The sequence below is a fragment of the Balaenoptera acutorostrata genome, chromosome 6, assembly GCF_949987535.1.
Source record: "Balaenoptera acutorostrata chromosome 6, mBalAcu1.1, whole genome shotgun sequence".
NCBI lineage: Eukaryota > Metazoa > Chordata > Mammalia > Artiodactyla > Balaenopteridae > Balaenoptera > Balaenoptera acutorostrata.
Genome location: NC_080069.1, coordinates 5748356 through 5776266, shown reverse-complemented (window position 1 = coordinate 5776266; position 27911 = coordinate 5748356). Strand labels below are relative to the sequence as shown.

The window sequence follows — 27911 nt, the reverse complement described above, 5'->3', positions numbered from 1 at the left end:
TAATAAATTCCAGCACCTAACATAAAGGTGAAATGATATACCCCCAGAGACCCGTTTACTTGACCATAGCCCTCTCTTAATTCTACCCTTATTTTTTGACCCATCTTGCCTTAATAAATAGGAAATTCTTTAAAAGATTCTTTTTACTTTTGTAATCTCTCGTGAGAAATATAGACAGGGCAAACACTCAGGTGCACACATATATGCATAAACATTGACCAATAATAATAGGTATATATGAAATACTGAACTTCCCTTTGAGAAAAGAATGACTTATCCTCTTGAAGAGAGTCGGCTATGGACTAGCGGTGGGACTGAATAATTCAGGTGAGCTTGGGGAACTGATTTCTATTGGTCTGTGACCCAGCACCTCTGAAACTCTGCTGGAAACACTCCTGTGACTTCTTAGGTGTGTAATTTTGAATCTTTCAGGGAATTAAGTATCCCCAAACCTCTACTTTCCTGTCTTTTTCATAGGACAGGTGTCATCAATTCAACAGGTATGCATAAAAGAGGGGGAAAGTGTTCACGCTACAGGCATAGACGTTTGCGATGGGGACTGCATTATTTATAGGATCTGTCTCCTCCCTCCCTCCCTACTTTCCTTCATCCCCCCAGCATCCTAAAAGAAAAAGGAAAAAATAAAAACAGTTTTCAGAGGGCTCAACATCTGGGACTAAGTACACCTACCCCAGTTTTTGTGAGTTAAGATTAGCCTTCACGCTAGTTCATTCATTAAATTGTCACCAGAAAGAGTACAAATCAGAAGGAAGAAAAAAAGCAATCTTCCAACTTTGGAAATTGAAGGAAAGTGTGTGCTTAATGAGAAAGAAGAGAGTACTTACCCATTATTATGATTTCAGAGGAAAAAGTACAATGATGAGACATGCTGACTTTTTTGAAGAGCTTGTTATGCATGAACTGGAAAAAAAAAGTCACAAGCATTTCCCAGGACAGAGCCCAAGATGCAGGGTAATTGACAGCTACAAATTAGTGGTGATTAGCTAAAGGATGCCTTATTGCTGAGAAGCCATCTCTTCTTAAACATCTCAAATCCCTTGCATCACTCTTGAAACATAATCATCATCTGAATTGAACCTGCCACATCAGCCTTCCGGCCTCTCTTAAAGACCTCTCCTCAGAACTGCTGATATGCTGTTCAGCTTCTGTCTCAATAAGATCTGAATGAGAGACTGACATAAAAGATTTCAGATGGATAGATTTAAAGAGATGGTCAAATAAATGTAGAATTTCCAGGGAACTAGAATTATGTGTGAACTTCCAGTTACCTAGGGGAGGAAATTCTTTGCAGCCTTTTAATCTTTAATTTATGTCTTCATTGAGCTTCATTAAAAGAGAAGATCCGGGATCTGAGTACATGAGGTCAATAGAAAAATCTATTGTATTTTTATAGATGAGAAAAAAGACTAGAAAATAAGATAATGAAATTCTATTTACAATAGCATCATAACCACCAGATACTTAGAAATAAATTTAGTGAAAGATGTGCATGACTTATGGACTAAAAACTATGGAACATTGCTCAGAAAAACTAAGGAGGATTTAAATAAGTGGAGATGCTACATTCAAGGATCGGAAGACTTACTATTGTTTAAAAACTCTAATTTGAAAAGATATGTGCACCCCAATATTCACAGCAGCATGATTTACAATTGCCAAGATATGGAAGCAACCTAAGTGTCCATCAATAGATGAATGGATAAAGAAGACATGGTGTATATATACAATGGAATACGATTCAGCCATAAAAGAGGATGAAATCTTGTCATTTGAGAGAACATGATGGACCTGGTGGGTATTATGCTAAGTGAAATAAGTCAGACAGAGAAAGATAAATACTGAGGGATTCAATTTATACGTGGAATCTAAAAAATACAGCAAACTAGTGAATATAACAAAAAAGCAGACTCACAGGTAGAGTAAACTAGTGGTTACCGGTGGGGAGAGGGAAGAGGGGAGGGGCAATACAGGGGCAGGGGAGTAAGGGGTACAGACTATTAGGTATAACATAAGCTCACATAGACAATAGAGGCAATATAAATGGAGTATAACCTTAAAAAAAAAAAGAATCAATTATCCCCTGATTGAACTACAGATTCAACACAATCTCAATCAAAGCTCCAATAGGGTTCTTTAAAAAATAGAATGTGCATTATATTCCTATTGCTGCTGTAACAAATTACCACACACTTAACGGCTTAAAATAACACAGTTTATTATCTTCTAGTTCTAGAGGCCAGAAGTCTGAAACGAATGTAATAGGACTGAAATCAAGATGGATGTTGACAGGGCCAGTTCCTTCGGCAGGTGCCAGGGGATGTCCTGATACTTGCTCTGCGCAGCTCCTGTTGGCTTCCAGCTTTCCTTGGCTTGTGGCCATATCTTCCAATCTCTGTCCTGTTGTCACATTGCCTTTTCCATTTCCTGTAGTCAAATAGCCCTCTACCTCCCTCTTTTAAGAACACGTGTTATTATATTTATGGTCCACTTGGATAATCCACCATCATCTCTCCAGTCAAGATATTTAACTTGATCACAGCGGCAAAGTCTCTTTTGCCATGTAAGGTAACATTCCCAGGTTCCAGGGATTAGGACCTGAATGTCTTTGAGGGCCTTTACCCAGCCTACCACAGGAAATGTAAACTCATTCTAAAATTTATGTGGAAATGCAAAGAATCCAAAGCAGAAAAGACAATCTTGAAGAAGAACCAAGTTGGAAGATTTGTGCTACCTAGTGTCAAGACATGCTGTAAAACTATAGTAATCAAGTCAGTGGTTTTGGTGTAAGAAGAGAGAAATAGGCCAATGAAACTACAGGGAAATAACCATTTCTTGAATTTCTCAGTGTTCCTATAAAAAGCCCCAGCCTCCTGAGCCTTATATGCTATAAAGTTGGAGACTGTTTGCTCTCACTTCTAGAAACATCTCACATACCGTGGGAAGTAGATCTGTAGCTAATTTTTTAAAACTTCTCTTATCACCCCAAAAGCGAAATGGTTACATCACTAGATAGACACATGCATGAGTTCCAAAGGTGCTAGGGTAGAGGGAGTGATATTCCCAGGTATTTACATTTCAAAGACTCCAGATTTCTTCATACATGGTGCTGAGTTTTCTGATTCCACTTAAATACAAAGTGGTTTTTGCCAAAAGCAGTTGAATCCGCTCTTCCTATCTCTTACCCTCAGAATATTGATGATCAAAATTTAGGGTGCTTAAAATTCACTCAGAGATTCTAAACTCATCCTAGAAATTTGTACACAGTAGATCTGGGAAGGGCCCAGAAATCTATCTTTTTAACGAACATGCCAGGAGTTTCTGATGCCGGTGGTCTAAGGGCCACTCTTTGAACATGGCCAGAAAAATGTTGATTCCTCAAAGAAAATGATGATTCAAAGTACTTGGTGAAAGAGAAAACAGCAATTTACAAATCATCACAGAGGAAAACAGACTTCTGTGGAAGTCAATTAACAATATGAGAGAAAGAAAAGCACGGAGGAGGGTTCAAAGTGGACTAAAGTATTCTTAATATTAGTCCTACTGATTAAGGCGCCCCGTGAGGAAGACTTAGTGACAATATCCCCAGTAACTTGTTTTAACCTCTTTACTGAGCTCCACTTAAAGAGTAGCTGCCATTTTGTAGGTACCATGAAATGATTGTCTTCTAGTGACAAAAACTCTGTTATTCCCTCTCTTTCTCTGTCTTTCTCACTTAATCCCTAAAAAAGGGGTATGTTTTTTTTTTATTTTATTTTTTTAAAGATTGATTGATTGATTGATTGCTATGTTGGGTCTTCGTTTCTGTGCGAGGGCTTTCTCTAGTTGCAGCAAGCGGGGGCCACTCTTCATCGCGGTGTGCGGCCTCTCACCATCGCGGCCTCTCTTGTTGCGGAGCACAGGCTCCAGACGCGCAGGCTCAGTAGTTGTGGCTCACGGGCCTAGTTGCTCCGTGGCATGTGGGATCCTCCCAGACCAGGGCTCGAACCCGTGTCCCCTGCATTGGCAGGCAGACTCTCAACCACTGCGCCACCAGGGAAGCCCGGGCATGTTATATTTTATCTTCATTTTTCAGATGAAGAAACTAAATAAACAGCAGAGCCATTTTGTCTGTTTGACTCCATTGCCTGCATTCTTAAACCCTGTCCATATTATTACATATAACAGTATTTAGAGGAATAGTTTATTTTTTAAATGTTTTCTACTTATTTTTAATTTTATTCTAACTTAATTGAATGTTTTTGTTGTTGAAGTACAGTTGATTTACAATGTTGTATTAGTCTCAGGTGTGCAGCCAAGTGACTCAGGTAAATATATATATGTATATATATATATATTCTTTTTTCAGATTCTTTTCCCTTATTGGTGATTACAAAATATTGAGTATAGTTCCCTGAGCTCTACAGTAGGTCCTTGTTGTTTATTTTATATGCAGTAGTGTGTAACTGTTAATCTGTTATCCCTTCCCCCCTCCCCTTCCCCTTTGGTAACCATAAGTTTGTTTTCTATGTCTGTGGGTCTATTTCCATTTTGTATGTAAGTTCATTTGTATCATTAAAAAGCTTTATTTTTAGCTTCCACATATAAGCGATACAGTATGATATTTGTCTTTCTCTGGCTTACATATAAATAGGAACCCGGATGGGCTGGATCCTAAGTGACTATTAGAAATAAATTTCTGCTACTCAGGGTGAGCATAGCCAACAGGCAGCACCTTTTTAAGGAAAAAATGAAGTGTATCTGGCAAGCGGTCCAGTTGAGAGGTGCTCAGGGAAAATTTAGGGAGGGCAGTGGGTGATGAGGTGAGAAAAGTAACTTGAGCCTGTGTTGTAAACAGAGATGTTTGCACTCCATTGGGGGGTATCTGGGAACCCTTGAAAATGAGACATGATGCAAGGTGTGGACCACTGGTTTGATGGTGCTGTCAGCAGAGGGTGGGTTGCAGGGATCGGAAATTAGCAGTGAGGCGATCCATTTGAGACCAATCCATCATTTAGGAGAGGAACAAGACGCTCAGGGATTCTCAGCACTGTCGAGAAGATCTAGTCTCCGTGGCCTTCATAAAAGCTTTCTCACTCCAGTTTCATGTTACTGAACTTCTCAATGAGGAAAACCTCCGTTATTTGTTGTTTTCACTAGATTATCTTGGGCAAATTTTTCACTTGGTAAACAGAATTCATGCCAGGTGATTATGTCATGGTTTGGAAGAAATTTAATACGTTTGGAAGTAAATCGTGCACAGTTGCTCAATTCAACTAACCTTTCAGGCCATTTTAGTTTCTTTCAGAAATGCATATATCTGGGTTTTCAAAACGGCCTCTTCCTGTGAAGCTCCCACGAGCTTTCCCCTTTGGTCTGATTTTACAGCTAAGCTTTGCAGAATTTTATTAAAAATACAAGAAAGTCAGCAAAATACCGTTCCATCTCTTCTGTCAATGCCAATATTGTATATACACTTAGAGTCATTTCAGAACATCGGAGTTTGTGTAATTAGACAATTGTCCATGGCAAGGTAAAAATCTTAATCGTGTTAGTGTGATGATATGATTTAGTGCCAAAAATTGCCCTGTACACTAGAAATTACAACCAGATCAATAGTCCTACTTAGGTTCCTTTGGAAATGACAGGGGCTTTAGTCATGGAAACTATTTGTTACATCTTCATGGCGCCGGAACCAATGGTCTCTTCAGTATAAAAGTCACTTAAGGGCTTCCCTGGTGGCGCAGTGGTTGGGAGTCTGCCTGCCAATGCAGGGGACACGGGTTCGAGCCCTGGTCTGGGAAGATCCCACATGCCGCGGAGCGACTAGGCCCGTGAGCCACAATTACTGAGCCTGCGCGTCTGGAGCCTGTGCTCCGTAGCGGGAGAGGCCGCGATAGTGAGAGGCCCACACACCGCGATGAAGAGTGGCCCCCGCTTGCCACAGCTGGAGAGAGCCCTCGCACAGAGACGAAGACCCAACACAGCCATAAATAAAATAAATAAATAAGTTAATTAATTAATTTAAAAAAAAAGTCACTTAAAAATTTATTTGCAATTAGATAAGTGAAAACTTTACTGATTTGGCCACTTCTACTTTTGTACCAGTTGTTTGGTCTATGTGTACAAATTAACTTTTTTAGTAGGATAAATAATTTTGTAAGTACAGTGTATCAAATACAAGTAGTTCTTTACCTGATAGAGCAGTCTGAACATTGAAGTACACTTAGGTTTTTATTGATTACTATTGATAATTGAAACAAAAACCTCAACAATAAAAGAATAAGGACAATAGCTGTCGTTCATTGAGCTACTAATATGTGCAGGTAGTTTGCTGTTTATTGAGCAGTTACATGCGGCAGGTACTATGCTAAGTCTTTCGTCTATAAAAGCTCATTTACTCCTTATTAAAATTTATGAGTACACGTTATGCAAGTAAGAAAACTAAGGGTCAAAGAAGCTAAGTAATGGTGTAGGAAGTCACACAGTCTGGGGGAGAAAAGTTGGGATTTGAATCTCAATTGGTCTAACCCCAAAGCTCAGTGTTCCTTCTTACATGGCATTGCTTCCTATAACAGTCACATGGAAAATAACAGCAATGCTATTTTATTATAAGAAATACAAGGACAGGGGGTGGGGAGGGAAGGATTAGGAGTTTGGGATTAGCAGATGCAAACTATTATATATAGAATGGATAAACAACATGGTCGTACTGTGTAGCACAGGGAAATACATTCAATATCCTGTGATAAACCGTAATGGAAAAGAATATGAAAAAGAATATATATATAACTGAGTCACTTTGCTGTGTAACAGAAATGAACACAACAGTGTAAATCAACTATACTCCAATAAAATTTAAAAGAAAAAGAAATACAAGGACAGATTGTGGTGTAAACCTCTTTTTTTCTAAGATGAATCAGCATCATGTCAAGGAGAAGCTAAATATAAAGACAGAAAGCAAAAAGGACCTTTAGCTCTCTCATCTTTAAGCAGATAACTCTCAGATCTCTGTCTCTTGCTCTGACACTTCTCCCAAGACCCTGGACGTCTGTCCTTTAAGTGTTTTCCAGCTCCTCCAACTCAAAATGTCACCAACGGAGCTTATTATGTTTCCTCTCATGTTTCTTTATTTCCTGATGCCTTTCTGCCGGTGGCTCTGCGATCTTCCAGGCACCCAGGCTTAAATACCACTGGTGCCTCTGAGTTCATCCTCTCCCTTGCACCCTACATTCCTCAGTTGCCAGGTCCTGTTGACTCTTCTTTCAAAATTTCCCCTCTTCTCTGATTTCACTGCTACCACTCGAGTTCAAACTGCTTTTCTTCTTTCCTGAAGTATCCTCTTACCTCAGAGCCATGCATTGCTGGTTTCACAACAGTGTTTCTGAATCACTGCCTTGATTGTGTTTGCTACTCTACAACCTTCAGTAGCTCCCCACTGCCTATGTTATAGGGTTGTCAGATAAACTGCAGGGTTCCCAGTTTATAGTTGAACTTCATAGTTGCATGGGACCTACCTACAGTTAAAAAAAAAAAAGGTTTCCCTGAAATTCAAATTTAACTGGGTGTCCTGTGTTTTCATTAGCTAATTCCGGCACCCCTATTATGCCACTGAATATAAACTCTTTAGTCAGCTGTCCAGTAAATGAGCCCAACCCATGGCTCTAGTTTTATCCATCCCTTCTGCCTTTCCTGGAGTCCATCCTCCCACCAAATGATAGCACTGACTGGCCCCATGCACGCGTTCACCTATTGCTGTAGGCTAAATGTTTGTGTCCCTCCCCAAATTTATATGTTGAAAGCCAATCCCCAATGTGATATTTGGAAATGGGGCCTTTGGGAGGTCATGAGGTGGAGCCCTCATGAATGGGATTCCTGCCTTTATTAAAGAGACTTGAGAGGGCTGGAGTCTTCACGGGAGGACACAGTGACAAGACAGCCATCTGTGAACCAGGAAGCGGGCTCTCACCAGACAGGGCCTCTACTGTCACCTTGATCTTGGACTCCCACCCTCCAGAACTGTGAAAAATAAATATTGTTGAAGCTCCCAGTCTATGGTACTTCTGCTACAGCAGCCTGAACGGACTTAGACACCTGCCCTGTACTTTTGCTGAACTACGTGTTTTGTGGCCCAGAAAAAATGCTGCCCCTTGAAGGAGTCTGTGGTTCCTTTAAGAACTCCGTGGTCCTTGATGTGTTTTTTTCTTGCTCTACTTATTTCATTCCATCCTAGTTTGCATGATTGGAATTGTCTACCTCTCCCCACTGGTTAGTTGTGAGTTCCCTCAGGGCAGTCCACGCCCCTCTCATTGTTATGTACTTCCTATTCTAATACTGCCCTTTATACATATAAAAAGCTATTTATTGAATAAATGAATGAAATGGTAGGAAAGACCTTTAACTCAAAAAAGGAATTTTTAACAATTCTTTTTCGTTTGTTTGCTTTTTAAAATTTTATTTTACAAGGTTGCGCTAGTTTCAGGTGTACAGCAAAGTGATTCAGTTATTTTTATACATGTATATATATATTCATCCTTTTTCAGATTCTTTTCTCATATAGGTTATCACAGCCTATTGAGGACAGTTCCCTGTGCTATACAGTACATCCTTGCTGGTTATCTGTCTTATATACAGTGATGTGTGTATGTTAATCCAATTCTTTTAACTCTAAAAAGAATGATCCTTTCTCATACATTGAACACCTATCTTCCAGAAAGAGAAAGAAAGGATGGGGGCATGTGTTAAATGCGTGAATACTACTCTGTTGATACTTCATTACATTCTGTTAAAATGATTCAGTTCTTGGGTATTCCCAAGAAATAAATATAGAATTTCTTTCCTCTATTTTTTATAGGAATGCTATATGTCTAGTTTTTCTAGAACTTTAAACTACTTCAGATAACTTAGCAATAATTTTGAGACACCAGATTTTTTATTAATTAGGAAAGAGAAAGATGACATGACCGTAGAGTAGTTGATATGTAAGACTAAGTGCGGGCGGGGAACGGGGGAGGAGGGTGCTTGGCTTGGACATTTGAGAAGACACTTGCAAGAATAGCTGAGGTCTGGATATTGTGGACATGGATTTTCACTTCTGCAAAGCTTGCCTTTTATACCCCTTCCTTGTGCACCCGGGTATGTCAAACAGGGGTGTTTTGTGAAAGCATCTGGCCTCAGTGATATCTTTTCATTCATTTTCCATCAGTTTATATGGAGTATTCTGGTAAGTGTCAGGCCCATTGGATTCTTATTCCAACAGACAAATTGCATCATTTTGGTTGTTGCTGACACATTTTGGTTGATCTGACACAAATAATAAGTTGAGAGACAGCCCAGTTTTGCTCTCTGTGGACAAGTTTTACATGGCTTCCAGATTCCTTAGCTCTGACGTATTAACGATGTTTCGAGAACATATATGCAACCTGTATGGTGTTTGAAAAGCAATGCCTGGGAACACAGTTCTGGGTTCCCTCAGCCTCATCAGTATGTAAATCCTCAAGTAGAGTATAAATGCCCCATCGGCAAAATAGTCAGAATGACATTCCCACCCCTGCATATGGATGAAGCCACGGCCGATAAATTCCTTCTCCAAAGATGCTCTCTTGCTGCATTATTTATGGACTTTGAACATGCAGGTTGACTCCTGCAATAATTCGTTGACACCATTCTCTTCCTAGTGGGGTCTCTGAGCTGTAACCGGATCTTTGGGTGGAAGGCATTTATCCTTTTCCTTGACAGCAAGATTGCTACTCTAGACCAGCAACAATTGTATTAAAAAATTTTTTTTGAGCCTTTACAACTGTAGAAGTTAGAAGGGCGAGTGAAGGTTTTCTGCTTTGGCTGCCTTTACACATCTAGAAAAGTATTTAATATGCTTCTACGTGGTCCTTTTTAATTAGATTCTGAGCTTGGGATTTTTAAGGCATGTTGCATTATCTGAACTTTTAAATAAGTATTCTCAATCCTATTTTGTTCAAGTTCTTCTTCCCTCAAATCTCCTTGTCTTTTCTTTTCTTTTTTTCCATTCTGTTAGAGCTACTGAAGGCATCCATAGAGACAGCAAAACTGGTTAAGCAAATTTAATGTAAAGTACAGACTTTTTCAGGGAGCCATAAAAGGGAAAAGGGCTTTTTTTTTTTTTTTTTTTTAACAACACAGACATGGAATGCATAAAATACCTCACATAGCTGAAATACTGTTTTCAGGGCAGGAGAGATTGTCTATAAAATATCCAAAAATTTCACCTGGGAATGAATACTTTCTTTTTGCCTAAAACCTGAAAATTCCTTTACAACAACTGTACATATTAAAATAAGCTCAGGCAGTGAAAAAAATCTGCTCAAGCGAAGGAAATGTTTAAGAAGCTGAGTAAGGAACACAGGTGGGCGGAGGAGAGGCAACAGAGGCATAGGAAGAGCAACTGTCTTCCTGTTCTTCTTTTTCAAAATCTCTGCAGTTCCATCTGCCCCGACTTTTTAACGAGCTCTTCTGGTCCTTCGTTCTGACCGTCCGTATCTGCCATCTTGTCACATGTGAACACTGCTTGTTACTATCTCCCTGAGTGAGTTTCCTTTCTTTTCCCTCTGAGGTTGTCACTGAAACAGGACTCTAAAATATGCCTCTGAAATGTGGTGCCTTTTTTCTTTTCCACACTGTCATTTTTTGTACTTTGTTTTTGTTTTGGGGAGGCAAGCATGCATTTGTTGGGAAAGTCTGAGTCTGGTCTGAAGATCATCCTCATCGTCTTCGCTTGAGATGTTTTGGGTAAGCATGGAGGGATGTCTAGAAGCATCCCATATTCTCAGTGGAGGTGTAGGGGTGGGGACAGAACAGGTAAGATGCAAACATCTATTGATCAGCAGATAAGTGTGAATGCAAAGCTGTCAACACCCAACTCACCCAAAGGCTGTATTAGAAATACGTAAAGTTTTATCATCCACCTATTTTTCTGGTGCTACTCGTATTTCATATTGTAATCAGACTTCGTAATACTGAGTTAATTTTAGAACAGTTAATGAGCAAATGACTAGACTCCTTCAGTGTATGGGGAATAATTTAAGAAATCATTTGGGGACAGAATACCCAGAACCGTATGCTCTAAAAGTGTTTACTCATCTCAGAGACCTATTTGCTAAACAAGGACTCAGGTGGGTCATAGGGTTTGGACTCAAATAGCAATTTTCTTCCAATAACTTCCTTTCATTCAGATCCTGAAGGACAATATAAACATGGAACTGAATTCTTCTTTTCCAAGATACCACGTAAAAAAGGTCAAGTTTGGGAATTCCCTGGCGGTCCAGTGGTTAAGACTCCACGCTTCCATTGCTGTGGGCCCAGGTTTGATCCCTGGTTGGGGAACTAAGATCCCACAGGCCATGAAGCTGTGGCCAAAAATAAATAAATGAATACATCCAAAAAAATTTTTTTAAAACCCAGAAAAAAATTTAATAAAAAATAGTCAAGTTTTAGAAGTATTTGTACAGCTTGTTCTATATCTTGGGAACGTTAATTTTCTGTAAGTCACTCTAATTGATTTTTCTGCATACTCTTTGTGATATAAATTTATTTCTATCTGTATGGCTGGTTTCATTTTCTTCTTAAGTGCCCTGTTAGCACACACTCCTGAAACAGAGTGGACCACTAGATGATGAAAACCCAGCTGCTGTTACCATAAATCAGCGCTCGAGGGAACCCCGGGGGTAACTCATTTCTGGATGGTGGGTATGCTACTGTCCCAGAGAATGGTAACTTGTTTCCCAAGTGCATGGTCAGGCCACTCAAGACGGCTGTTCCCTTGCTCTCTGTATGTCCCTTGCTTGCCCAGTGCCCGCCTCACCTACACCTCCTCACATGACCGTGCTTGCCCAGTGCCCAGCTAGTGGACCTTCTAATCCTTAGGCCAGAACGGCTCCACCTGCTGGTTTAGTAAAGGGAAACACCTGCCCTCGTGATGGTCGAGGGGCTGGGAGGGACCTGCTGCAGCTGCTGGTTTCCCTGGTAACTGATTCCCCTATAAATGGCAGCTTCCTTCTCCCCCAGTAGAGAAGATTACGAAGATTACGTCTGCCCGCCGTCTGCAGGGCGCGGTGGGGTGTTGTTCCAGACCTCTGCCTCTGACAGGTAAGATTCCCGTCAATTAAACCCTTGATGTCACTGTCTCAGGGCTCTCTCTTTGGTCTTGGCCAAGACCAGGCAACGACAAGGCCTGAGGCCTGCAGTCCAACACCAAGGATCAACGTTTTCTTGAATATATATATTATTTGATGAATGAAAATTGTGTTCACAAAGTCCTTCCTAAAATTCCCAATAATTCTTCCTTAGAAAGTCAACTTATATCAAGACAACACGTGCAGGTTTTGTTGCGTTAACCTTCAGTAGTCTATAAAAGACAGACTATCTTTGTTTACTTTTTAATATGACCTTATTATTACAAAGGGGATACAGATAATTTGGAAAATAGAAAGAGGCAAATAGCAGAAGAAAATCACATTTGATTCTGTTTTCCAGAAAGAACCAACATTACCATTTTCCTTTATTTCTTTCCAGGGTACACATATACAAACAGTACACAAGGTATGCTTTTTGACTCCAGAACTGAGCATTTACCTGTTTTAATAATGATTTTTTAAAGGATCATTTTGAATTGTTTATTATGTTTTATAGTGTTAAATAATATTTATTTCACTATTCTCTCATTTAATTTTTAAAATATATTTTGTTATTAAAAGTAACTGAACAATGAACATTATTATATAACTGGTTTAGGCTGATAATGTCCTTAAGACAGATTTTGAGTGTGAAAATTATTACACAAATTCATACCCCCCAACTTTAATATATATTTCCAAATGGTTTTTCAAAACTGTTTTAATAATTGACTTTCTCACCTTGTAAAATAAATTATTTTCCTTCAATTTGTTAGGAAAAATTAGTATCTTGTTTGAAATTGCTTTTCTTTGATTATTAGCAGCATGGAACATTCCTGATTTGTTTATTAGCCGTTTCTATTTTCTGTCAGTGTAGCTCATTTTTAAAATACTGAAATACCGATCACAGCTTTCAGGTCTTCATTTAAATTCTAGGGCTCTACAAAAGGGTTCACATACATTAGGTTTTGTAGGAAAACTAAGCCTCTTATTTATGCCCAGCTGGTTCTCTGATTCTAGAAGTCTGGCGAGATCACCATTCTCATGAAAGGCATTTATCAAATCCTGGTGAGTCTCCAAGCTTGAAAGATGAAGTTCCCTCACTTGGGCATCTGAAGGTGATGAAGGTGTGAAGCCTCAGAGAGATATTTACAAGGTAATTCTTTGTCTACTTACTCTTATGTAACTATTTTAAGAAACTTCAATAGAAAAACTGGAATTTGTAAAATAAGCTACAATGCAATGGTTTTCAAACTGGTGTCCTTCATTCTCGTCTGTGACTGAAGGCATTTAAATATCTGAAAGAGAAAGTTAAATTGTTTCAAGTCCTCTTTTGATCATCAGTGAGAAAATTAATATAAACAGGGACTTTTCATATAAGAAGACACCAAGTAGAGCTGAATATTCCAAGTCCTAGGCTTCCTAGATCCCTTATTCACATTCCTTGATTACTTATGCACGTGAATTTTACCAGCTCAACTGCTTTGGTTCTCTTTTTTTTTTTTTTTAATTTATGACATATGCACATCTTTCCTGTCCTTAGACTTTGTCACTCAGCTCTAATGTTTTCTTCTTCCTTCTTTGCATCACCCCTCTGTCTCCCAGTGTGTACAGACCACAGGCTCTGTGCTTGGTAGATGGTGACTGATCAGTGAGCTACTTGAGGAAACCAGGTGCTAATTCATTTTTCAGCAGCAATTATGTCCTTGGCAGATTTGAGAGTTTTTTTTAATTTAAGCAAAGAGGAAATATTAAATTGTGAAACTCTTTTAATGCGTTTTACAAAATATTTTTCTTTCTTACTGGGAAAACTTGTTTTTCTGATGTTGGAACCCTCCAAATACTAGAAGGAAAGCACAAATGCATGCAACTTTCATGGAGTTTTTTGGTCTGAGTCTGCTTTTTGAAGGATAATTTTCATCCATCTGGTTTTTCTTCTGCTTCAAGAGCTAACGGTTGTATGATCAACAATACATGTACTGCTTCCATATAACTGCATAGCCGTAATTAATGTCACAAGATATATTAAGAATGTCATGTAGGGGGAAATTCCATAATATGAATCAACCCAAAAGAGCTACTAATGGGGCATGTAGGGGAGAGACAGGGATGAAGCAGATGAGAAAGGTGAGGAAGTGGGCTGGGAATATGCTGGTGGCAATCTCGTCTTTTCAGATCACCATTTTTAAAAAAAAGTTTGACAGAGTCATTTTTCTTTGGCATGGTTATTACTATTAGGTTTTGGTTCCCTCTTCACTGGCAATTATTTAACAGCTTTTTGAATAAAAGCTAAATGAAGTGGCATGAAACCAGTTTCATTAATGGAAGAACATTTCTGCAGCTCAGGCCCCTTAGAGCTGAAGATTGGAATCTGTCAACTCCCTGGATTGGCCTTTTCTCTCATGTGTTTCTGCACCCGAGTAAGCAGAAGCACCACTGACTCAAATCAGCTTTTCTGGGCTATTAAAAAGTAGATCAACAAAATAAGAACGCTTCAATTTTACTCTTCAGTATGGAAAGTAGATTCTTAAAAAATATATATAAATTACTCAAGGGCAGGGAGGATTTCTTTTTTTTTATTGGCAAAGAAGACAAGATCAGTGACTATTTCTCCCTCGTTGATCTGGCAGAGTTGACAGCCTCTGTTCCCGTGCTTGCATTAAAGGTATGCCACTGTACACCTGACACCGTTAGCTTGATCAGATTGAAAACCCCAGGTGTTTTCTGAGAAACGGGAACGGTGGAAGAGCATACAGACATCAAACAATCCTTGAAAACAGGATGGGCTTCTCTCCATTAGCTTATCCCAAATAACACACAGTCTTCAATGTTCTGGATTCCGATTTTGAATAGAATACCGGCGGTGTTCAGTTCGAGGATGGTTCCCGAATGGCGTTTTACAATAAAATTCTCCTCCCACCTGTGAAAGTGAATGTGTAGAATCGAAGTACAAGCCCACCAGGAAGCTTCCTTTGATTCAGAGTCAAGGTCGACAGGATAATTTCTGAGATTTAATAAGAGGTCTAGCTGTAGTGTCACCTCATTTCTCCGTTCTGAGAAGCAGGCAGGTGTGTGTGGGAACAGGCTGCAGAGGGGTACATGCTCTAACTGTTTTATCATCCTTCCTCTTCACTTGCCTGCCCAGGCCCACGTACCATCCCCCTCCCTCCAGGGTTTGGCCTGAGAGCCTGTTGGCTCCGCCCCACGCAGTGAAGCCCCCACCCAGGGAGCTGCCCCCCCGTTTCTCTTCCTTCTTGGCCCATACCTGTTTTGAGCCTCATTCTTACATCTTTCCTGTCTTTTACACTGACCCGTGATGTTGGTCACTGCCCTTAGGGACCTGTCTGGGCCACTTGGTTTATTTTCCCACTTCTGTGGGCTCCCCCGACACCACCGACCATCAGGGGCCCCCTACGGAGGTAGGGCAATCCTTCCTGCCCTCCCCACTCAGGACCCACAGTGGGACTAGGCGAGGGGGACAGACCACCCCGGCGGAGAGCGGTCACACCGTCCAGGAGTGGCCTGTGTCCCTGACCCTCTGCCTCTTTTGTTGATGGTGGAGTGTTTGAGGCAGGTGACTTCTGGGGACGTCACAGGGAAGCAGGGTATCGGTGCTCCCAAGAGGAGAAGACAACTCCCCAGCCAGGGGTCCTCACAGCTGACCCAGTATCCCAGGGGCAAGGTGGGAGGGCAGAAGCAGAAGAGCCAGAGAGACTTGTTTGGGGGTAGTTTTTTGGAAGAATTTTGCAAATAATGGTACTAATGATTACCATTAGGTAACCCTATGACCCAAGACTTTTACTTCCAGGTATATTCTAGGGGCACTCCCCCACGTCCACACAAGGACACATCTTCCCAGATTCCCTAGCTATCTGGTGCACGTGAATGAACGGCCTGCATTAGAGTCTGGGAACCACTGAACTTGGGTTCAGAACCTTCCTACAGGTGGACTGAGAGATTCCAGTTTCCATAACTGGCCCTCTCTCCTCACCACCCTCCAAGCTGATACAAGAAGAGGCTTGAGAGGTGAGACAGACTTTACACAATTCAGAGAGCGCAGGATTTGTGAAGAGAAGCTATTCATTCTCTCTGTGAGATCCCCAGAAACTCACTCCCATAGTTTACGGTGCCCGAGAGACAGAAGAGCTGGCACTGCCCTTCAGAGCTGGACACGCCTGCTCAGCGCTTTGGGAAGAGACGGCACAACAGGGCCCATGGGGCTAAGAAGGTGCCCAAACATCCCCCCTCCACTTGCCAGCGTGGGGAGGAGACCCCGAGGGTGGATGAGATTTTTGATTACAGTCTTTCCTGAGGGACAAGAGACGCACCTGCTGTAAAAAAGGCCATATAACAACCAGCTTTACATCAGCAAGAATGTAAGGAATGTACATTCAGCATTCCTTCCAGTATGAAGAATTTCACGGCTTCCATTTCATCATCCAGAACAATCACTTGGCCATGCCTCCTCTGAAGAGGTTTGGAGGTTTCACCCTCCATGTACCCCACAGCAGAGGAGAACTAACTGTTAGTGACACAGGTCGTTTCTGCCACGGCTCCCCTACTACCTGCACAGGAGCAATTTCTGTCTGAATCTAGGCTAGTGGGGAAGTCCAGGGACATTCTGCTTTTTACACTCTGCCCCATTTCTCTTCCTGTGGCTATAGGGCAAGAAGGTCAATAGGAGAACAGAGGAAGGTCAATGGCTACATTACTGATACTTGATTTTACTGCAGTGAGTTGAGCCTTCCTGATTAACTGGTTATACGTAGACTAGAAAATGGGAAAAGCTTAAATATCCATCAGTGAGGGAATGGTTTATTGCAATGTATTGCATTTTACGTTCTAACACAGGAATATATTTTGATATTTAGGAACATGGATAGCTCTCGATTGTGATGTTCAATAAAAAGAAAACATATAATAGTAAGTGCAGTGTAGCAGCATTTATGTAAAATTTAAACATATTCTACAACCCTCTGTCCTATATTTTTCATGGATCTATAGATGTATATGCATGTGTATGTGTGTGTGTGCAAACATAAAGATAGACCAGAAGCACATACCACATTTATGATATTAACTCTTGAGGGAGAAGGAAAGAAACAGAAGTTGTGGGTAAGAGGGAATCAAATGATATTTCAGCTTTATACGTAATGTTTATTTGTTCATCTAAAAACATAATGTAAGCATGACATAATCTTTGCCATTGTCAACGACTACGATGGTAGGGATATGTACGTTTGTCCTAAGTATGCTCTGTACCTTTCTCTGTTTTTATGATTTATCAAAAATTATATAAAACACAATGAAAAGACAAAAAATACGAAGGGTGTATCATCTCAACACTTAGTTTCAGTGTGAGGAGGCAGCTCACGTGTGCGTTCAGTTTGTGTAGGAAATATCCCCAGAATTAATATTTATGTAATGTTTCTCATATGCTATGTGGCATGTTACCTGATACTTTCTAATTAGTTCATGGATGTCCTGATTTGCATGTAGTTTGCATAATTCTGAAAGTTGATGGTGAATAAACTGATGTTTCTACTTTGCGGGTGAATGGAGCTTAGAGGTTGGAGTTGGAGAATTCAGGCTCTGAGTTTAGTGTTTCCCAGTTGTGTGACTTTAGGTAAGTCTCAGAATCTCTTTGAGCCCCAGTTCCTCGCCAGTAAGATGGGGACCATCCCATCTGTCTTAACCTCTCAGGGCTGTTGCCAAATCATAGCACCCACGTGGAAACATTTTAAAGCCTGGGTAGCATCATAATACATTAACTTCTGAATGTAAATTTTATTAAAACATAAGTTGTTAAAGGAAGGAGCAGTGAAGTTGAGAGCAGGGACATGAATATTCTGTTTCAGAGCAGGAAGCGCTTGCAGAACCTCAAGGCCAAGGAAAATGGTAACTTTTCTTCTCTGTGTGAAGAGCAGCCTACAAGACTATGCATTAGCTACTACACGGGTAAAGTGTACCAACGCCCAACATACACTAGAGGTTGAATCAATAGTAGCACTAAAATTAATATTTATAATTTTTTACGTGGTCATAGGATCAAGTAAAAATTAATTGTAAAAAGGGATGAAATTGGAACCTCTTCAAGATTTTTGCTAAAAAAAAAAACAACGAAAAACCCCTAAAGATAATACATATTCCTGTACTCTAGGAATAGCTCAACAAAGATCAATTTAATCTTTAAAAAATACTTCCGAAATATAGTTCTAAAATGAAAGTTGGTGAGTTTTATAAAGTACAGTATCCTGTTACATCCAGATGAGAATGAACCTATCTCTCAAGATTTTGCAAATTAGTGTTTAATGCAAAAGACTTGGAAACAGAAAAGTCAACTTTATGTCTTAGTTCCTACAGAAAGTATACAAATACGTCTTTCTTCTAAAGAAGGCATTAAGTCCTCAAGAATCATACAGCCTCATCACTGAAATTTTATAATCGGCATAAAAGAAACTCTGGTAACAACTGTAGATTCATCTTATTTCTTATACCTGCATAGAAAAACCAGCAGTGCTTCAAGTAATATTGTCCTATGATTATTTTTTTAAATTTGCATATTTACAGAAGCTTTCACAACTGAAGCATATTAGAACTTTTAGTTTGATTGTGAACTTTTGATACAGTTTCTGTTCCAGTCCAATTTGTCAATGTACCTTTCCACAACTTTGTAAATAAACTCGGGAATTATTTGGACATAAAAACTTAATTCAGAAGTACTTGCTTAGCTGAGCTACCAGAATTCTTAGTGGGGGGGTGACTGTCTTATTTTATTATTATCCCTTCATTTTTATAGAGGAGCATGTGGCTTAATAATCATTGATAGATAAGAAAATAAATGCTTCCACTGAGGATCTAATTCATGAACTCTTTTGCTTTCTCATTGGTACCCAACAGAAGAGAGATTTACATATGCTGCGTCTCACCCTAGTTAAGAATTAATTAAATATCACTTAGTGGTTTAAGCTCAAAAATCGGAATATTGAAGAAAATAGAGTGAAAGTGGTTAATGCAAGGGACAGGAAAAATATGTCACAGAGGAATTAACAGAACATGAAGGATACCTTGTAAAAATAGTTTACCAAAGTCAACTCAGCTCAACTGAAATGAAATTCCCAGTGTAATCTCAGGAGACCTGCAAAGTGCAGACTGAAAATGCTAGTGATTACGGTAGTTTTGACTGTTCTGTGACGCCACGAGGGTTATACACAGGAGCGTAGGGGCCATAAAAAACCTACCCCTTTCTCGCCAATCCCTCCCCTTTCCCGTTAAAAGAGATTTTAGCTGTTTCATTATTTCTGTGTTGGGGACAGGGCTTCTTCAGTTTCTGTTGTGAGAGCCACGGTAGAATCTACAATTCTATCCTAAATTGTGGAACAGTGGGCTACTGTTATTAGTCAGCTAAAGAAGTATAGATGCAACAATCTTTAAAACCATTCATCTAGAAAAACAGGTCAATTTTGCATTTTAAAGTTAAGATAGGAGATGCTGTTGATACCCATAATGTGTAAATAGTCCTTCAGGCAACAAGGTCAAAGATGTATTTTATATTCTCGTGTGTGTGTTTGTGTGTGTGTGTGTGTGTGTGATAGAAAGTGAAGATTTATAGTTATTGCTAATGACTGTCAGAGTTAAAATATCCAGAGTATGGAAGAAGTTTGGTTAAAAGACTTACAATTCTGAAACATCTTCCCCGACTATTGATTGATCTCTCAAATTTTAGAGTTTTATACCTTAATCTTAAATGCTATTTTTATTCCCTTTTTCGGTATAAAATTCCAGTGTGCTCACATAATAAAAGTCTTTCTAAATTCAGTCCAAATCTCTCCTGCTTTCTCCCCAATTCTGTCTCGTCTCTGTCTTCTCATTAGCCTTGGAGAGCTGCCCATTTTCATTTCATAGGTAAGGACGTCATTAGATCCTCTACAACTCTTTTTTTTTTTTTTTCTGATTTAAAGCACAGTTCTTTTCAAAAAATTATGGCTCAAACTAAATCTTGCAGTATTTTCATTTACCTACTCCAGGCACTAAACTGCCTTAGCAAACTGATTCAGAGATTTTATTTTGATGGAAAATTATGATACGGTTGTGATTTATTCTGTAATAGACTCATTGCATTTCCAAAGAGTAATTATTAAGACTTTAGAAAGTCCAAATAGTGGTAGAACATTTTTTTTGTGTGTGTGTCAAATTGAGTGTTTTGTCTCAGAAGGAACAGTTTTGAACAACAAATTGATAAATATATCAATAGTCTTAAAATAATGATACTCCAGTTGAAGACTCCTAATATCTTTTCCTCAAGTGATATTGTCAAAGATTTATGTGAGAAAATGTTTATTACATAATTTTATATAATTGAAAATACTTCAATATAACCTAAATATCCAGCGATAAGGGAGTGACTAGACTTACTGTCCTCATATGTAGAATCAGTGATTTAATTTAATTTTAAAATTTGTGATCCTTGTGATTACATTAGAAATATCCATAATAATGAAGATTATAGAATGGAGATGACCAAGCTGAGTATACTTTATCATCCTAATTTTGGGAAAAAAAGATATATTCGCAGAAGAAAACTGGAACAATACATGCCAAAATATTAAAATTGTGTAATTTGTGGGTTAGGAGGTTGCAAGTATTTTTTTCCCTTCCATAGTTCATAAAAAATGAACTTTTCATGAAAAAATGAGCATGAAAACATAGTTTTATAATCAGAAAAATAATTTAAAATATGCAGTGTATCCACATTCTTAAAAACTTCATAATACTGAACACAGTAATTTCACTTCTAGGAAGATCTCTGAATCAAGTCATTCAACATGTGGAAGAAATTATATTCATGAACTACTGCATTAAACATGCTGAAAACATGATTGTAAAAATTGTAAACAATTTAAATACAAAAGGAAAGAATGGTTAAGAGAATTATGTTACTTTGACTATACGGACATCATAGCCACGAAAAATAATGACTATGGGGGCTGTGTATCTATGTGGGATAATATTTACTTTTTTAATATGAAGTAAATTTACAGTGCAAAATTGAATGTACAGTGCTTTGGGGAAAAAAATGAAGGAAGCCCACATGTTAACCATACTGTTTTAGCATGATGGATATTTTTAATCACTCCTCTTTTTTGTTCTATTTTTCTGTTATATTACTTTTATAATAACATCAGTTTTATTAAAAAAAATCCTACAAGCATTCAGGCTTCTTGTATATCCTGATAATTCGTTGTTTACTCAATGAGGCAGAGAATGATTAATATATATTAGTTTTTTTTAGCAAACATCTATTAAACAAGCTTGTCAAAAATTGATGTATTATTTACATCATTCACAATAAGGTTTTTGGCAAGTTCTCACTTGTGGGCTTTTTTTCTTTTTTTAAAAAAAAGTTGTGTTGCTGTGGCTTACTTAACATAATTACTTATTCCTCTGAGGGCTACCACACAGCCATTAATCTAATAATACTAGTTTTCCACGTTAATTTTTTTTTTTTTTAATGAAAGAGCTCTTGCAGGGTCATGAGAACTATAAGCACGTATGACTTTGTACCTTACCAGTGATACACCAACAGAATAATTGAACCAGCCGAAGAGACAGCTGTTAGCAAAATCAGTAGACAGAGCTTCCCAGACTAGCGGACATGGTATTCCTTCCTCCACCTGCTTTTTGCAGTCATTAAGAAAGACTAGAAATCACAGCCAGTGCATCAAACAGAGCGCTGGCCTTTGTACCCCATGGATGTGACCAGTGGCTGTCAGTTGCGTAGGGATGTGCTGTGAAGTCTGAAAATGAGGGTCCAGCCTATGCAGCTTTTATGACTTCAAAAGGCTCAGGCACGACACCTCTGCCTGTGGCATCCCGTCCTAAAATTGTCCCTGGCTTCTTTGTGGTTCCGGAAGGATGCAAGGATTCTAAGGAATGCCTGCGTCTCGATTCATTCGGTCCTTTTCAGCGTCTGACACAATGACAGAAACATTGTGAAATCGTTGCTACTATCTTTAAGATTAATATTTTCTTCAACTAGGATGTGTTTTTTCCCTAGTGCTACTTAAGGCCGTAATTGCCCACTCCCTTCATATAAGCATTTAATTTTACATTAGCCTCAACTAGTATAAAATAAGCCTCAACTCCATTTGGTCTTGACCTAAACACCTACACTTAAAATCACAATTTTTGGGACTTCCCTGGTGGCACGGTGGTTAAGAATCCACCTGCCAATGCAGGGGACACAGGTTCGAGCCCTGGTCCGGGAAAATCCCACATGCCGCGGAGCAACTAAGCCCATGTGCCACAACTACTGAAGCCCGCATGCCACAACTACTGAGCCTGCGCTCTAGAGCAGCGGTCCCCACCATTTTTGGCACCAGGGACCGTTTTCATGGAAGACGATTTCCCCACGGACCAGGGTGGGGTTGGGGGGGATGGTTCGAGCAGTAATGCGAGCGATGGGGAGCGGCAGATGAAGCTTCGCTCACCCACCCTCTGCTCACCTCCTGCTGTGCAGCCCGGTTCCTAAGAGGCCACGGACCAGTACGGAGGTTGGGGACCTCTGCTCCAGAGCTCGCGAGCCACAACTACTGAGCCCGCGTGCTGCAACTACTGAAGCCCGTGCACGTAGAGCCCGTGCTCCGCAACAGGAGAAGCCACCACAATGAGAAGCCTGCGCACCACAACGAAGAGCAGCCCCCGCTCGCCACAACTAGAGAAAGCCCGCACGCAGCAACGAAGACCCAACGTGGCCAAAAAAGAAAAAAAATCACAATTCATTTTGTTTATGATTTCATTACTACTTGAAAGACCGAAGTCTCAACAGCCTTTGAAAAGTGGGTTAGTAATGTTTTCTTACCCTCCTGTTTTATTCTCCGTGAAGTACTGTGCTAATTACATTTTTATCGCTTGTACATGGATAAAAAGTAAAACCCTGTTATAAAATCAGGTTACCAAAGCCCAGTATGTGACAGTGGGCATTACAGCCTACGGTCAGCAGACCAAGTATTCCTCATTGAGAGCCTTCCTTATTCAGGATGCTTCTAAAGAACTAGGAAGTTTAAGTTCTGGCATCAGAAGCCACCGTTTCAGATAGCACCACTTAACCGTTTCCTTTATCACAGCCCACACAAAAGGTTTGTATTTGAAGGGGGCTCTTTCTTTATGGAGGTATATTCCTAGATACTGGATTATTTAGATAACATTTCAGCTCTAGAGTCAACTAAGAATTTGTTGCCAGCTGACCTACCCTAAAAGAATGTCTAAAGGTAGTTCTCTTCTCTAAACAGAAAGGAAATGCTAACAGATGGAATCCTGGAGCATCACGAAAGAAAACAGACAAAGCAAAGAGCAGAAACATGGGTAAGGACAATGGACTACCCTTTTCGAGTTTTCAAAATTATGTTTGAGGGGACTTCCCTGGCAGTCCAGTGGTTAAGACTCCACATTTCCACTGCACGGGGTGCAGGTTCGATCCCTGGTCAGGGAACTAAGATCCCACATGCCAGTGCGGCATGGCCAAAAAAAAAACAAAAACAAAGTTTGAAAGTTAAAAGGAAAAATCATGATACCGTCTACTGTGGTTCTTAATGTATATAGAGAAAATGTTTAACACAATTAGATTATAAATGGGAGAATGTAAAGGAATGTAGAATGAGGAGTTACAGATTTGCAAGGGTGAAGCAAATGGCGAAGTAAAAGCATTGTGATGTGGGAGCATTTCCTGCAGATTCCAGGGGCTGGAAATGTCAGTGCAGGAGTTGGCTCCTGGGAGGGTTATGACATCTCCTGACAGGACCTACCAGCCACTTCTGGACAGTTATGTGGTGTTACCTGAGGTGGCAGGCAGGATGCCCGCCTTCTGATGTATTGAACAAAGGGGAGGTTGGATGGATTAGAAATGAAAGAGGGGATTTTTGATTAGACTGAAGACTTCATTTGGGAACCTTAACAAATAATATCTTGGGTGTTGATCCACATTTTTTCCTTGAAAAGTATGTATCTTTTGCAGCAAAATCTGGTTGAAGGGCTATGTTCTTGAGGAGCAAACTGAGATGAATACGTGCAAGTATTATTTCACAGCATTCTGTAACAAAAACTCTGAAGACCTGTGGCAGATTTAAAATTCCAAGTCTTGTTATGACTTTTTAAAGATGTCGAAATTATCAAGATGCACATGAATCAGGGAACACCATCTAGACTCCTTTGTAATATAGACATAACTTCCGTACACTGATCAAGAAGAAAATCAAAAGATTTTCTTTTTAAGGCTAGTGATAATCATTTACGGTTACAGTTGGTAAAGAAAAGATCTTATTCACGAAATGACAAACATATACCAAGGAATAACCCTAAGTAAAAGGTTTGGGATCTACATAAAGTAAACCTCTGAAATATTGTGAGAATTATAGAAGATGTGAAAAAAATCTATCATGTTCATGAAAGGAAAGATTGAATAATATTAAGATGCTAATTCTTCCCACATTAAAACTTATAAAGCCATCCTATATTTAATTGGGAATTGGGTATTAGAACTCAGTAAAAGAGTTGAAAAATTAATTTCAAAATAAACACACCAAAGACTGTCTAAGTAAAATTTTAAAAAGAAGGATTTTAGGGGAGATTAGGGACATGGGATTTGACTTCCCAGCCACTTAAAATGTAGTAATTTAAAATACAGTGTGGCATTTTATAATTGTCAAAACCAAGTTGAATGCTTAGAAACATATCATAGTATAAAAAGTTAGTATTTAATAAAAGAAGCATCACAAATAAATGGGAAAAGGGATGGATATTGTGAAAACAAAAAACAAATGGTATTGGGAAAATTGGTTAGTTGGAAAAATCTGAAGGAAATAAAATTTCACGTCACATAATGTAACTAACTAAATTTTCCATGGTTTAAATACTCTAGCTAACAAATTATAATTACTATAAAATTAAAATTACTGTGAAAAGTTAATAGAATAGTGTATGTTGATGTGGGCAAGGATGCTCTAAGCATAAAAATAGGACGATCACAAAGGAAAACAGTGGTAGACAGGATTAAATATTTAAAAAATCCATCCGTGTGCATGAAAAAACAGCATAAAAGTTTAAAAGATTAAGTAGACAAGAATTACAAAAATTAACTAGTCTTATAAACAAACTAATTAGAGAATTTCTAAATAAATGAATAAAAAGCAAACACCCTTCCAAAATCTGAGATAAAGGCCATTTACTTCTTACGCAAGGTAAAAAGGGAATATATCCAATTGAAATATTAAAAAGTTCAGTGAACTTCGTGAACAAGAATATTTTAATGCTTCATTTTTATACTTTGGTGACTAATGAATTTGAATAGATCACAACAATAATAACGATAAAGGACACAAACAAATTGGCATCCTTGGCACGATGACCACTGTGGAGCAGGATTTTGGATTAGACGATAGCTCATTTAGGGCTCAGTTCAATTGCGTGGTACATTTTAATATCTCCAGTTTATTAAAAACCTGAGGCTTTGAGAAATTGACCCATCTGCCCATCATCACATAGCACACAATAATAATAATGATGAATAACATCAATATATTTATTACAGGTTTACTAAGCACTTGCTTATGGCTTACATGTGTTATTTCCCTTACCACACAAGCAACGGCTTAGGCAAATATTCTTATTATTTATTATTTATCCTCATTTTATTGATGAGAAATGCAAGCTGAGAGAAATATTTGGCCCACGGTTAGTAAGTGGCAGCAATAGGATTTAAACCCAGGAATGTCTTAGTCCAAAGCCCATGAATTTTCAGTTCTCCACACTCTCTGCATTTCTCAAATCGAGTATTGATGATTTCCACATTGAAATCTCCCAGATACTTGAGTCTCCCATGCCTGAAACTGCCTTTTTAAATCTTATCTCTTGGTGTTGGTGACAGGTCTGGTTATCCAACCGGGTGCTCAGGTCAGAAACCTCTCCTCCTCTTGTCTCTGCTCCAATCCCCTCTCACTATGCCAACCAATCATCTTCCTTTTGCATCTACCTCCCAAATATTCATCCCCCTCTCTCCATCGTGACTACCACTACCTTGGCTTAGGGCGCAGTATGTCTTGCCCAGGAATTTCTTGCTCAGGCTGAGACAGTTGAACCTAACCAGCTTCTGTAACTCTTCAGTTACCAGGGGGTTCCACCCACACGTTACTGGTAAGATGATTCTCTCCTTTTGTCCCTACATTTTTATGGTATATTTTTCTGATTATAATAATAATACATTAATGTGTATTTGGAAATTTTGGAAGAATAACAGTCACCTTTAATCTCTCCAACCCCACTCAATTATAACCGCCGCTATGCTCTGGTGCAGTGAATAGGTCTATTTCTGTGTGTTTCCTCGTTCCCCACAGCAGCGAGGACACGGGTAAACCTGCTCTTTGACACCTGTCCAAATCCTCTGACCACATCCTTGTTTTATTTATTTTTTTTAAACTTTTTTTTTTTTAACGCGATGGAACTGCACTTTTTTTTAATTATTTTAATTAAAAAAATTTTTGGCTCTGTTGGGTCTTTGTTTCTGTGCAAGGGCTTCCTCTAGTTGCGGCGAGCGGGGGTCACTCTTCATTGCGGTGCGCGGGCCTCTCATGCTGCGGAGCACAGGCTCCAGATGCGCAGGCTCAGTAGTTGTGGCTCACGGGCCTAGTTGCTCCGTGGCATGTAGGATCTTCCCAGACCAGGGCTCGAACCCGTGTCCTCTGCATTGGCAGGCAGACTCTCAACCACTGCGCCACCAGGGAAGCCCTTTTTTTTTTTAATTAATAGAGAAACTTTACTGTCTACTGTCTTTACATTCCAGTTTTTCTTGCCATTCCTTCGACCCAGCTTCCTTGTTGTTTCAGAGAAAAAAGATGTTCTTCCTCTCATTCAAGGCTAATTCTTTCAAGGTTCTAAATCTAATTTCTTCCCATATCCTTTCAAACCTGGTTACTTCAATAATTACCTCCAAGTACTCTTTCAGTCTTTGGTATGGAAAGGTGATTGATCATCACACTAAAATTAAATACCATGCTATCACAATATGGAATGGCATGGGACAAGTCCTCTTAATACATGTTGCCTGAAACAGAGAGATACAAAAGTGTGTGTTTGTTATGATCTCAAGTATGCAGAGACACACACACACACACATTAAAAAAAAATCCTTTTGTGCTTTGAAATGGTACCTTTGAGACTGGCTTCTTGATATCAATATGGATGGCTGGATCCTGGAATGGCTGAGGTTGTGTCAGTCCTTAACCACCAGAGATCAGGTGAGGCAATGGCCATCGTGGTCACAAGGGGTGAAGTGGAAATCAGACTGTTTTCATACCCAGGCATTTTGAGAAGTAACTAATTATCCTTCAGGATGAAATACATGAGCAAGCCCATTACCAATAATCTGAATATTATTACTTTATTCATATTGCAGAAAATCCTCTGGATCTAGTAGCCCAAATCCTGACATAAATCAACACAATGGAGATTTTCAGTCTCTTACCTGTTTTCTAGGCCTAACTCAGCACACTGACCTGTATCTCCTTGATTGAATGGGACTCCAGTTCCCCTTGAGACAGACCTATGCAATGTTGCCATAAGTACACGCTGCAAGACGTCCTCCAAGGCTTTCCTAAAATGGACTTGTGGCCATTTATTATGATGACAACACACTCAGGAGAAGGAATTTACCAGGGCTTTTATGGATACCCAGTCACTGACTTGGAAGTGGGACCCAAAATGGCACTGTGGCCATCA

General features: G+C 39.4%; 1 protein-coding gene across 1 annotated transcript in view; it reads right to left on the bottom strand.

The window, feature by feature from the left end:
- Positions 1-27911, bottom strand: part of GALNTL6 (polypeptide N-acetylgalactosaminyltransferase like 6) — a 1175458-nt gene that overhangs the window by 248681 nt on the left and 898866 nt on the right. The gene's annotated exons all lie outside the window — the stretch shown is intronic.